This window comes from Rhinopithecus bieti, unplaced genomic scaffold, assembly GCF_001698545.2.
Source record: "Rhinopithecus bieti isolate Rb0 unplaced genomic scaffold, ASM169854v2 scaffold_16378, whole genome shotgun sequence".
NCBI classification, from domain to species: Eukaryota; Metazoa; Chordata; class Mammalia; order Primates; family Cercopithecidae; genus Rhinopithecus; species Rhinopithecus bieti.
The window spans coordinates 37,319-46,305 of record NW_016808473.1 but is presented as its reverse complement, the minus strand read 5'-3'; the positions used below and the strand labels follow the sequence as shown (position 1 = coordinate 46,305).

At 56.3% G+C, this 8,987-nt stretch overlaps 1 long non-coding RNA gene across 2 annotated transcripts; it reads left to right on the top strand.

The window, feature by feature from the left end:
- The first annotated feature begins 4,157 nt into the window (after positions 1–4,157).
- LOC108538577 (uncharacterized) lies at positions 4,158–8,068 on the top strand. Of its 2 annotated transcripts, XR_001888121.1 has the most exons (4): positions 4,158–4,296; positions 5,660–6,092; positions 6,567–6,655; positions 8,027–8,068. It is a non-coding gene; the product is annotated as an uncharacterized LOC108538577 (long non-coding RNA). The 2 variants fall into 2 exon arrangements; XR_001888120.1 differs by lacking the exon at positions 8,027–8,068 and having other exon boundaries at positions 6,567–7,043.
- Positions 8,069–8,987: the final 919 nt, after the last annotated feature.

Here is an 8,987-nt window from a genome sequence, read left to right as displayed (position 1 = left end):
AAAAAAAAAACCCCCCCCTAAAAAAAAAAAAAAAAAAAAAAGAAAAGAAAAGAACCTTTACAAAAAGCTCATTAGCTACTTTGAGAGAAAACTGACTTTTCGTCAAACTTATGTGCATTTGTGGCTTGCTTTGGAGTCAACTGACAGAAACAGAGATTATTTTTGTTTTTGAGACAGAGTCTCGCTCTGTCGCCCAGGCTGGACTGCAATGGCACGATCTCGGCTCACTGCAAGCTCAGTCTCCCGGGTTCAAGTGATTCTCCTGCCTCAGCCTCCCGAGTAGCTGGGATGACAGGCCTGTTCCACCACGTTGGCCAGGCTGGTCTCGATCTCTAGACCTTGTGATCCGCCCGCCTCGGCCTCTCAAAGTGCTGGGATGACAGGCGTGAGCCACGACGCCCGGCCAGGATTTCTTTTTCTTTCTTTTTTCTTTTTTTAAGTCATCATGCGGAAAGCAAGCAGCAGATATAAACTTGATCCCTGTTTGACCTCTCACTGCATACGCCTACTCCAGGTCTGGAGCTCTGGCGTTCGATCAACCAGGCATGGCTGCGGTGCGAAGGCCGACTGATATCCAGAGCACGTCATGCAGGGGGTGAGTTTGCATTTCTGAGCAGCTGCAGGTGCGTGAGCCTCACAGCGTGGGGCCCCGTGGGCTGCAGAGGCTGTGGCCACACAGGAGACCTGGGCTCAGGTAGGTGAAGGGAAGAGCTGCTCTCCCTCTACAACCGTCATGGCTCCCACCTTCCTCACCTCCCAAGGAAGCTGACCCAGCTCTTTGTTCCTGGGTCTACCTCCCACAGAGGATCAGAGTCTTCCGGGATCTTCCTCTCTACTCTTCCCTCTCCATTCTCGCTGTTTATTTTATTTTTACTTATTTTTTTGAGATGGAGTCTCACTCTGCTGCCCAGGCTGGAGCGCAGTGGCACGATGCCGGCTCACTGCAACCTCCGTCTCCCGGGTTCAAGCGATTCTTCTGCCTCAGCCTCCCAAGTAACTAGGATGACAGGCACCTGCCATCGTGCCCAAGTAATTTTTGTAGATACGGGGTTTCACCATATGGGTCAGGCTGGCCTCGAACTCCTGACCTCAGGTGTTCCCCCCGCACCTCGGCCTCCCAAAGTGCTGGGATGACAGGTGTGAGCCAGCACGTCTGGTTGCTTTTTAAAATTTAATGTTTTCAGGGATAGGGTATTTCAATCCTGCCTAGGCTGGAAAGCGGTGGTGAGATCTCGGCTCACTGAGGCGTCAACCTCCCAGGCTCAATGGATCCTCTCACCTCAGCCTCCCGAGTAGCTGGGACCACAGGTGCACACCACGATGTCCAGCTAATTTTTACATTTTCTCTAGAGATGGGGTCTCGCCATGTTGCCCAGGCTGGTCTTGACCTCCTGGGCTCAAACAATCCTCCCGCCTCGAACTCCCAAAGTGCTGGGATGACAGGCGTGAGCCATTGCACCCGGCCTGCCCTCACCGTTCTCTCCCCAGGACGATTCTGCTGGCCACCCAGCAGCCCTGCAAGACGCACAGACCCGAACGGGCAGGGCGTCCATCCTGCTGCAGGGCAGCTTGGATAATTGTAGCTGGCCACGTCCCAGCAAGCTCTGCACAGCTCAGGCCCTGCCAGCCTGGGGGCCCGACAGCACCTCTTTGTCCTCCCAGAGCACAGCCTGCGCCGAGGCCCAGCGCAGACTGAAGGCACATTCTGTTTCTGCCCTGAGTTTATTTGTGTCCCGCTGGCCCTGGGCCTCACCGCTGCGCCCCCAGGACCCTGGCAGATAAAGCCCTCTTGTGCTAGCGCTGAAAGGAACCCCTTTCCCCTCACAACCACAGTGATGCCCCACACAGCACTCGCAGCTCATCGAAACCCCCAGAATGAACACCACGTTTGTTCTTTGAAAAGATGCCTGTGCAGGATACACACTCTAAACAGAGATCTGTATTAATATATCCACTTCCCTGCAGAAATCACGGCGTCGCACACACACACACACACACACACGTGTGCTTCCCGGTTAGCAAAAATAAGTTCACAGAATTCCTACGTGATGACGCTCTTCTGACCAAGAGCGCTCGGATTTTTATGTCCAGTCATGGAACACAACCTGAAATTGAAATCAGGACGGACACAACACAACACCATCGTTGACGAGTGATTGACACCCGGCGCGGTGGCTCACGCCTGGAATCCCAGCACTTTGGGAGGCCGAGACAGAGGCAAAGGCAGGAGGATGGCTTGAGGCCAGGAGTGTGAGACCAGCTTGGGCAACACAGCCAGACCCTCTCCCTATCAACAACAAAATTAAAAATTAGCCAGGCATGGTGGCGTGTGCCTGTTGTCCCAGCTGCTTGGAAGGCCGAGGTTGGAGGATTGCTTGAGCCGGGAGATCAAGGCTGCACGGAGCTAAGATCGCAGCTTGGGTGACAGACCAAAACCCTGTCTCAAACGAACGAAAAGAGTTACTTAGGCCGGGCGTGGTAGCTCATGCCTGTAATCCCAGCACTTTGGGAGGCTGAGGCGGGCGGATCATTTGAGGTCAGGAGTGTGAGACCAGCCTGGCCAACATGGTGAAACCCCGTCTCTACCAAAAATACAAAAATTAGCCAAGCGTGGTGACGGGCGCCTGTCATCCCAGCTGCTCGGGAGGCTGAAGCAGGAGGATCCCTTGAACCCAGGAGGCCGAGGTTGCAGTGAGCTGAGATCTCACCATTGCACTCCATCCTGGGCGACAGAGCGAGGTGCCATCTCAATAAATAAAGAAATAAAACTAAAAAAAGAGTTACTTATTGAGTCTAGCTCGATTGATGCAGCTCAAGCTCATAAAAGACCTTGAATTTACTCTAAAAGGGTGCAAAACCAGCTGAAACCCTATTTTGATAAAAAATGAATAAAAGGAGGGGGGGCAAGACGTAAAGGAAAGAGGTGCATGTGTGCCAGAGAGAGGATAATGCAGTGTCTTTTGGGCACTGTTCAAAGCAGAGAGAAACGCAACCACGGGGTCAAATGATTTAAATCACTAACGTCACGTCCCCGGACGTAGACGAGTTTTGCAATTTTCAAAGCAGTGGACGCTCATCCCAGAACTCCAGCGTTTAATGGGGTCCAACGCCTCCAACCTGACTTTACTGTTTGAAAAGCAAAGCGAACAGAAACGGGGCCCTTTGGGTCCCATGTAGCCCGTGATAATGAAAAATTCGGTTTTCTTTTCCCCGCGCGCTCCCGCAGGACGCACGCTCGCTCCCGAGCTCGGCGGGCGCGCACCCCGCATGCTCGCTCGTTCCCGCTGCCTCGCACTGCGCAGGCGCACTCCCGTCCCTCAGCCCCGCCCGCTCATACACCTTTCCAGCCTCTGGCTCGCGCCTCGCGGGCAAGCACTGCGCATGCGCAGCGGACCGGCCTCCCGAACGAAGCGCTTCCACCGTTACGCACGGCGCATGCTCTCTGAGGAGGCCGCCCCTCCCCTCGCTCTGGCAGGCACGCACTGCGCATGCTCGCATCTCCGCAGCTCTGAGGCCGCCTCGCCGCCATGGGCCGCCCCTGTGAAATTCCTAAACGCAGAAAGAGCTCGGGCGGGACGGCCGCCACAACCCCTCCTCCGTCCTGATCGCAGCCGCTTGGCCCCACCAAAGCCACCTGCAAAGGCTCCGAGGGCCCCGGAGCGCGCGTGGCCGGCGGCGGCGGCGGCGTCGCCTCGTGATGACGTCGTCGCGATGACGCGGCGCCGTGACGTAACGCGGGCGCCGTTGTTGGGGAGCGCGGCCGGCGCGCCCGTTTTGAAGCTGCCCTGAGCTGCGCGGGGCCGGACCGCGCCCCCTCCTCGGCCTCCCCGCACCCGCGAGTCCTGCGCCCTGGTCCCTGCGCGCCGCGCCCCCTAGCGGCGGGGCTCGCGTCCCCCGTCGTGCGGGCCGGACCGAAGCCCCGGGGCGGGGCGCAGGTGTCCCCGGCGCCCCGGCCCGCCCCACGCCATGCCCGCCCGGCAAGGTCCTGCAGCCGGTCCCTGAAGATGAAGGTGGACGAGCTGTTGCCCTGTACTGGCCTCAGCGAGCAGCACGCAGCGGATGCTGCAGGACTGCCTGCGCCCGCATCCAGGCGCCCGGGCGGGACCTCCACCGCGGGGGGAGACGCGGAGCTGCCCGGGGCTGCCCGCCCACCGCTCGCCGCCACCCCCCAGGCCCGGCGGGCTCGACCTCGCGGCCACCCCCGGCCCGGGCCCCGCGCTGCCCCTGGGCGCCGCCTGCAGCCCCAGGAACGCGCCGCACGCTCGAGGCACCCGTAGATCCGCAGGGACGAGAGTAGTAAGTGACTCTTCCTTCCGCTAACACCTGCGCAGGTGGCTCTGGAAGCCGATAGCGGACGTGTGGCCGCGCGGTGGAGGCAGGTGGGGCAGCGTCAGACCCCAGAACGGTCTCATATTGAGTCTGTTCCCCGCCCCGCACACACACACATGCGAAAGTCCCACGTACTGAACATTCCGTCATGCACAGTCGTTCACCCCCATATCACACCATTGATAAAGGTAGAAAGGCTTTCTTCCTGTTTTCCATTCTATTCCATTCTCTTCATTTTATTTTAAGTTAATTTAATTTTAGCGTGAGACGGAGTCTTGCTGTGTCACCCGGGCTCATGGCCCGATCTCGGCTCACGGCAACCTCCGCCTCCCGGGTTCAAGCCATGCTCCCGCCTCAGCCTCCTGAGTAGCTGGGAGGACAGGTGCACGCCACCACGCCCGGCTAATATTCTTTTTTCTTGTTCTTTTCTTCTTCTTCTTTTTTTTTGAGATGGAGTCTCGCTCTGTCACCCAGGCTGGAGTGCAGTGGTGCAATCTCGGCTCACGGCAACCTCCGCCTCCCGGGTTCAAGCGATGCTCCCGCCTCAGCCTCCTGAGTAGCTGGGAGGACAGGTGCACGCCACCACGCCCGGCTAATTTATTTTGTATTTTTAGGAGAGATGGGGTTTCATGATGCTGGCCAGGCTGGTCTCGAACTCCCGACGTCAGGTGATCCGCCCACCCCGGCCTCGCAAACGGCTGGGATGACAGGCGTGAGCCACCGTGCCTGGACATGTCTCTTATTTACCTATGATGTCAAAGTCCCACTTCGAGTTGTCCCACGAACCCACGTACACATTGGCTGATGTCCCCTGTCTCCCTAGACATGTAGAGATGGGTGTCTCATGTCATCTTGATGACATATTGATTTATGTCCCGCCACTACGTTTGGCTCATTTTTGTATTTTTAGTAGAGATGGGGTTTCACCATACTGGCCAGGCTGGTCTCGAACTCCTGACCTCAAGTGATCCGCCCGTCTCGGCCGCCCAAAGTGCTGGGCTGACAGGCGTGAGCCACCGCGCCTGGCCGGCTTTTTCTACTACCTCTAGAACTCAAACCGTTGTGCTTTCTGCCCTCGGTAGAACTAAGCATCGTGCGTTCCATCCCCTCTAGAATTCACTTTCGTGCGTTCTGTCCCCTCTAGAACTCAGCATTGTGTGTTCTGTTCTTTAGAACTCAGCATTATGCGTTCTGTCCTTCTCTGGAACTCAGCATTGTGCGTTCCGCCCAATGTAGAACTCAGCGTTGCGCGTTCTCTCCCCTCTAGAACTCAGCATTGTGCATTCCGTCCTCCTGTAGAACTCATCATTCTGCGTTCTGTCCCCTCTAGAACTCAGCGTCGTGCGTTCCGTCCTCCTCTAGAACTCAGCGTCCATCTACATGATGCATGTTACATGAAAAGGTAACTGTGTGGCCAGGCACAGTGGTTCACACCTGTCATCCCAGCACGTTGGGAGGCCGGCCCATACACTTTTTGTGTATTAGGAGCCAGGCTGTTGTGAACATTCCTCTTGGGTCAATGCCTCGGTGTGGAATTGCTGGGTTGTACGGTAAGCATAAGTTGAAGGAAACGTAGCAACAAAAAAGCGTGAGGGAGCCCCGTTCTCTTTCAAAGTGGTTTGTGCTCCCCCAGCTCTTCCATACTCAGCAACCCTCGATGCTGCTGGCCTTTGTAATTTCAGCCAGTGGAGTCTCGCTCTGTGGTCGGGCTGGTGTGCAGTGGCGTGATCGTAGCCTCAGCCTTCTGAAAACCGGGACCACAGGTACGTGCCACCACGTCCAGCTACTTTTATAATTTTTGTAGAGATGGGGTCTTGCTGTGTTGCCCAGGCGGGTCTCAAACTCCCGGGCTCAAGGGATCCTCCCACCTCGGCCTCCCAACGTGCTGGGATGACAGGCGAGGGCAAGCACACCCGGCCAGCATGGCATGGTTTGGATCGCATTTCCCTGTGGCCTGGTGTGGCCGCGGGATTTTCAGGTGCTTATTTTCCCTTCACGTGGTTTCCGCTATGAAGCACCTGTTCAGATCGTTTGTGTGCTTTTTAAATCGGGTCATGTTTTCACTGAGCTGCGAGAGCTCTTTACGTCAACCTGTGGGCAAGTCCTTGGTAAGATAACGTGGTGTGTGCCTATTTCTCTCGAGTCCGGCTTGCTTTTTATTTTTTATTACAAACTGTTTGTACAGCCCAAGGTGTCAAAGATTTTATATTTGTCTTCAGAAAGCTTTGTGGTTTTAGGTTTGCGTTTCGGCCTGTGATCCAGTTCAGGTCAGTTTTTCTGCGTGGTATGAGGTGAGGTATGGAGATGACCCCAGCACCATATGTCGGTGAGTCTTTTTCCCCCCATGGAATTGTGTTGTTGAAAGTCGGTTGACTACGTACATCTGGGTGTATCGCTATTTTCATCCCATTGCTGTATGTGCATCCCCTCACCTTCATGGCCGTTTTTCCAGATGAGTGTCACTTTTTTCCAGCAAATTTTGAAAGCCGGTAGTGTGAGTCCAAGCCTGTTCTTTAAAAGTCGCTTTCCAGCAAGAACAGCCTGTTGGAATTTTGGTTGGGACTGCTTTGAATCTGTGGATCAATTTGGGTACATTGATACCTTAACAGTATTTTCCAATCCACGAACAAAGGACTTTCCATTTACTCAGGTTTTGTTCAGCTACGTTGTGTAGTTTCCCGGGTACACATCTTGCACCTCCTTGATTAAATTTCTATCCGTTTATTTAGTTCTTTTTTTTTGAGACGGAGTCTCGCTCTGTCGCCCAGGCTGGAGTGCAGTGGCCGGATCTCAGCTCACTGCAAGCTCCGCCTCCCGGGTTCACGCCATTCTCCTGCCTCAGCCTCCCGAGCAGCTGGGACTACAGGCGCCCGCCACCTCGCCCGGCTATTTTTTTGTATTTTTTAGTAGAGACGGGGTTTCACTGGGTTAGCCAGGCTGGTCTCGATTTCCTGACCACGTGATCCGCCCATCTCGGCCTCCCAAAGTGCTGGGATGACAGGCTTGAGCCACCGCGCCCGGCCCGTAAGCCTTTTAAATCTAGGATTTCACAAAAGCCCTTATGTTTGCTCGTTGAAGACACATTTTTATTCTAAAACAAGCCATCGGAACAAATGTGTGTTTAGTGAGAATGAAAGGTGAAGCGATTTTTATGAAAATTTTGCATAAAGGTCTTCTGGGCATTTTAGGAGCATTAGAGGTTGATGGTACGATTGTGTCCCCACGGGAGAAGGACAGTGGAGATTCGGGTGCTGGGAGGGGCCTTCATTGGCCCGGATGGCAATGCTGTGTCATCAGCATAGGAGTGTGGGGGAAACAGGCTGAAAACACGCCTCACAGATTCCAGGCTGGCCTGTGGTGCAAAAACAACTCTGTGATGGCCCCGTCTCCCTGCACACAGTCGTGTATAGACAGCCCTGTGGCGGCCCCACTGGGTGTGGACGGCCCATCCCTCCCCCATCCCATGTAGACAGCCCCGTGGCTGCACTGGGGGTGAGTGGTGCAGGTTCTGCGTCGCAACAGGACGTAGGAGTTCCAGGGAGGCAGTGGGGGCTGCACCTGGAGGTGATTTGAGGGCTCCAGGTCAGAGTCTTTAAATCTCTGTGTATGTGTGCACTTCAGGATTTTGAGGCTGTGTTCCAAAAGTCTTTTTTTTTTTTTTTTTTTTTTAAGACAACATCTCTCTCTTGTTCCCCAGGCTGGAGTGCAATGGCGGGATCTCAGCTCACTGCAACCTCCGCCTCCTGAGTTCAAGCGATTCTCCTGCCTCAGCCTCTGGAGTTACTGGGATGACAGGCGCCTGCCACCACGCCCAGCTAATTTTGTATTTTTAGTAGAGTCGGGGTTTCACCATGTTGGCCAGGCTGGTCTTGAACTTCCGACATGAGGTGATCCGCCTGCCTTGGCCTCCCAAAGTGCTGGGATGACAGGCGTGAGCCACTGTGCCTAGCCGTGTTCCAAAAGTCTTGTACGGAAAGAGGAAACGTGGCAGTCAAGTCCGCAGGGGCGTGTGTCACCCGGCGTGGCAGGACAGGGCGTGTTGCCTGAGCGTGTGAGGATGGCACCTCCATCGGCTGGCATCCCCCGCATTTTGGGCTTGATCTTTGACTTTGGGAGGGAGATCACAGGAAGTTGCCTGCTAATCTGGTTCCCCCAGCTGCGTTTGGGAGGCCGTCCGTGTGTGGTGCCGATCTGAACTCAAGCGGCAGAACCTCTGCCCTGTGAGTTTGCGCCCCGCATGGTGGGGGACTGGGCCGCACCTCTGCCCTGTGAGTTTGCGCCCCGCATGGTGGGGGACTGGGCGGCGCCTCTGCCCTGTGCCCTGTGAGTTTGCGCCCCGCATGGTGGGGGACTGGGTGGCGCCTCTGCCTGTGAGTTTGCGCCCCGCATGGTGGGGGCTGGGCGGCGCCTCTGCCCTGTGAGTTTGCGCCCCGCATGGTGGGGGCTGGGCGGCGCCTCTGCCCTGTGAGTTTGCGCCCCGCATGGTGGGGGACTGGGCGGCGCCTCTTCCCTGTGAGTTTGTGCCCCGCATCGTGGGGGACTGGGTGGCGCCTCTGCCCTGTGCCCTGTGAGTTTGCGCCCCGCATCGTGGGGGACTGGGCGGCGCCTCTGCCTGTGAGTTTGCTCCCCGCATGGTGGGGACTGGGCCGGCGCCTCTG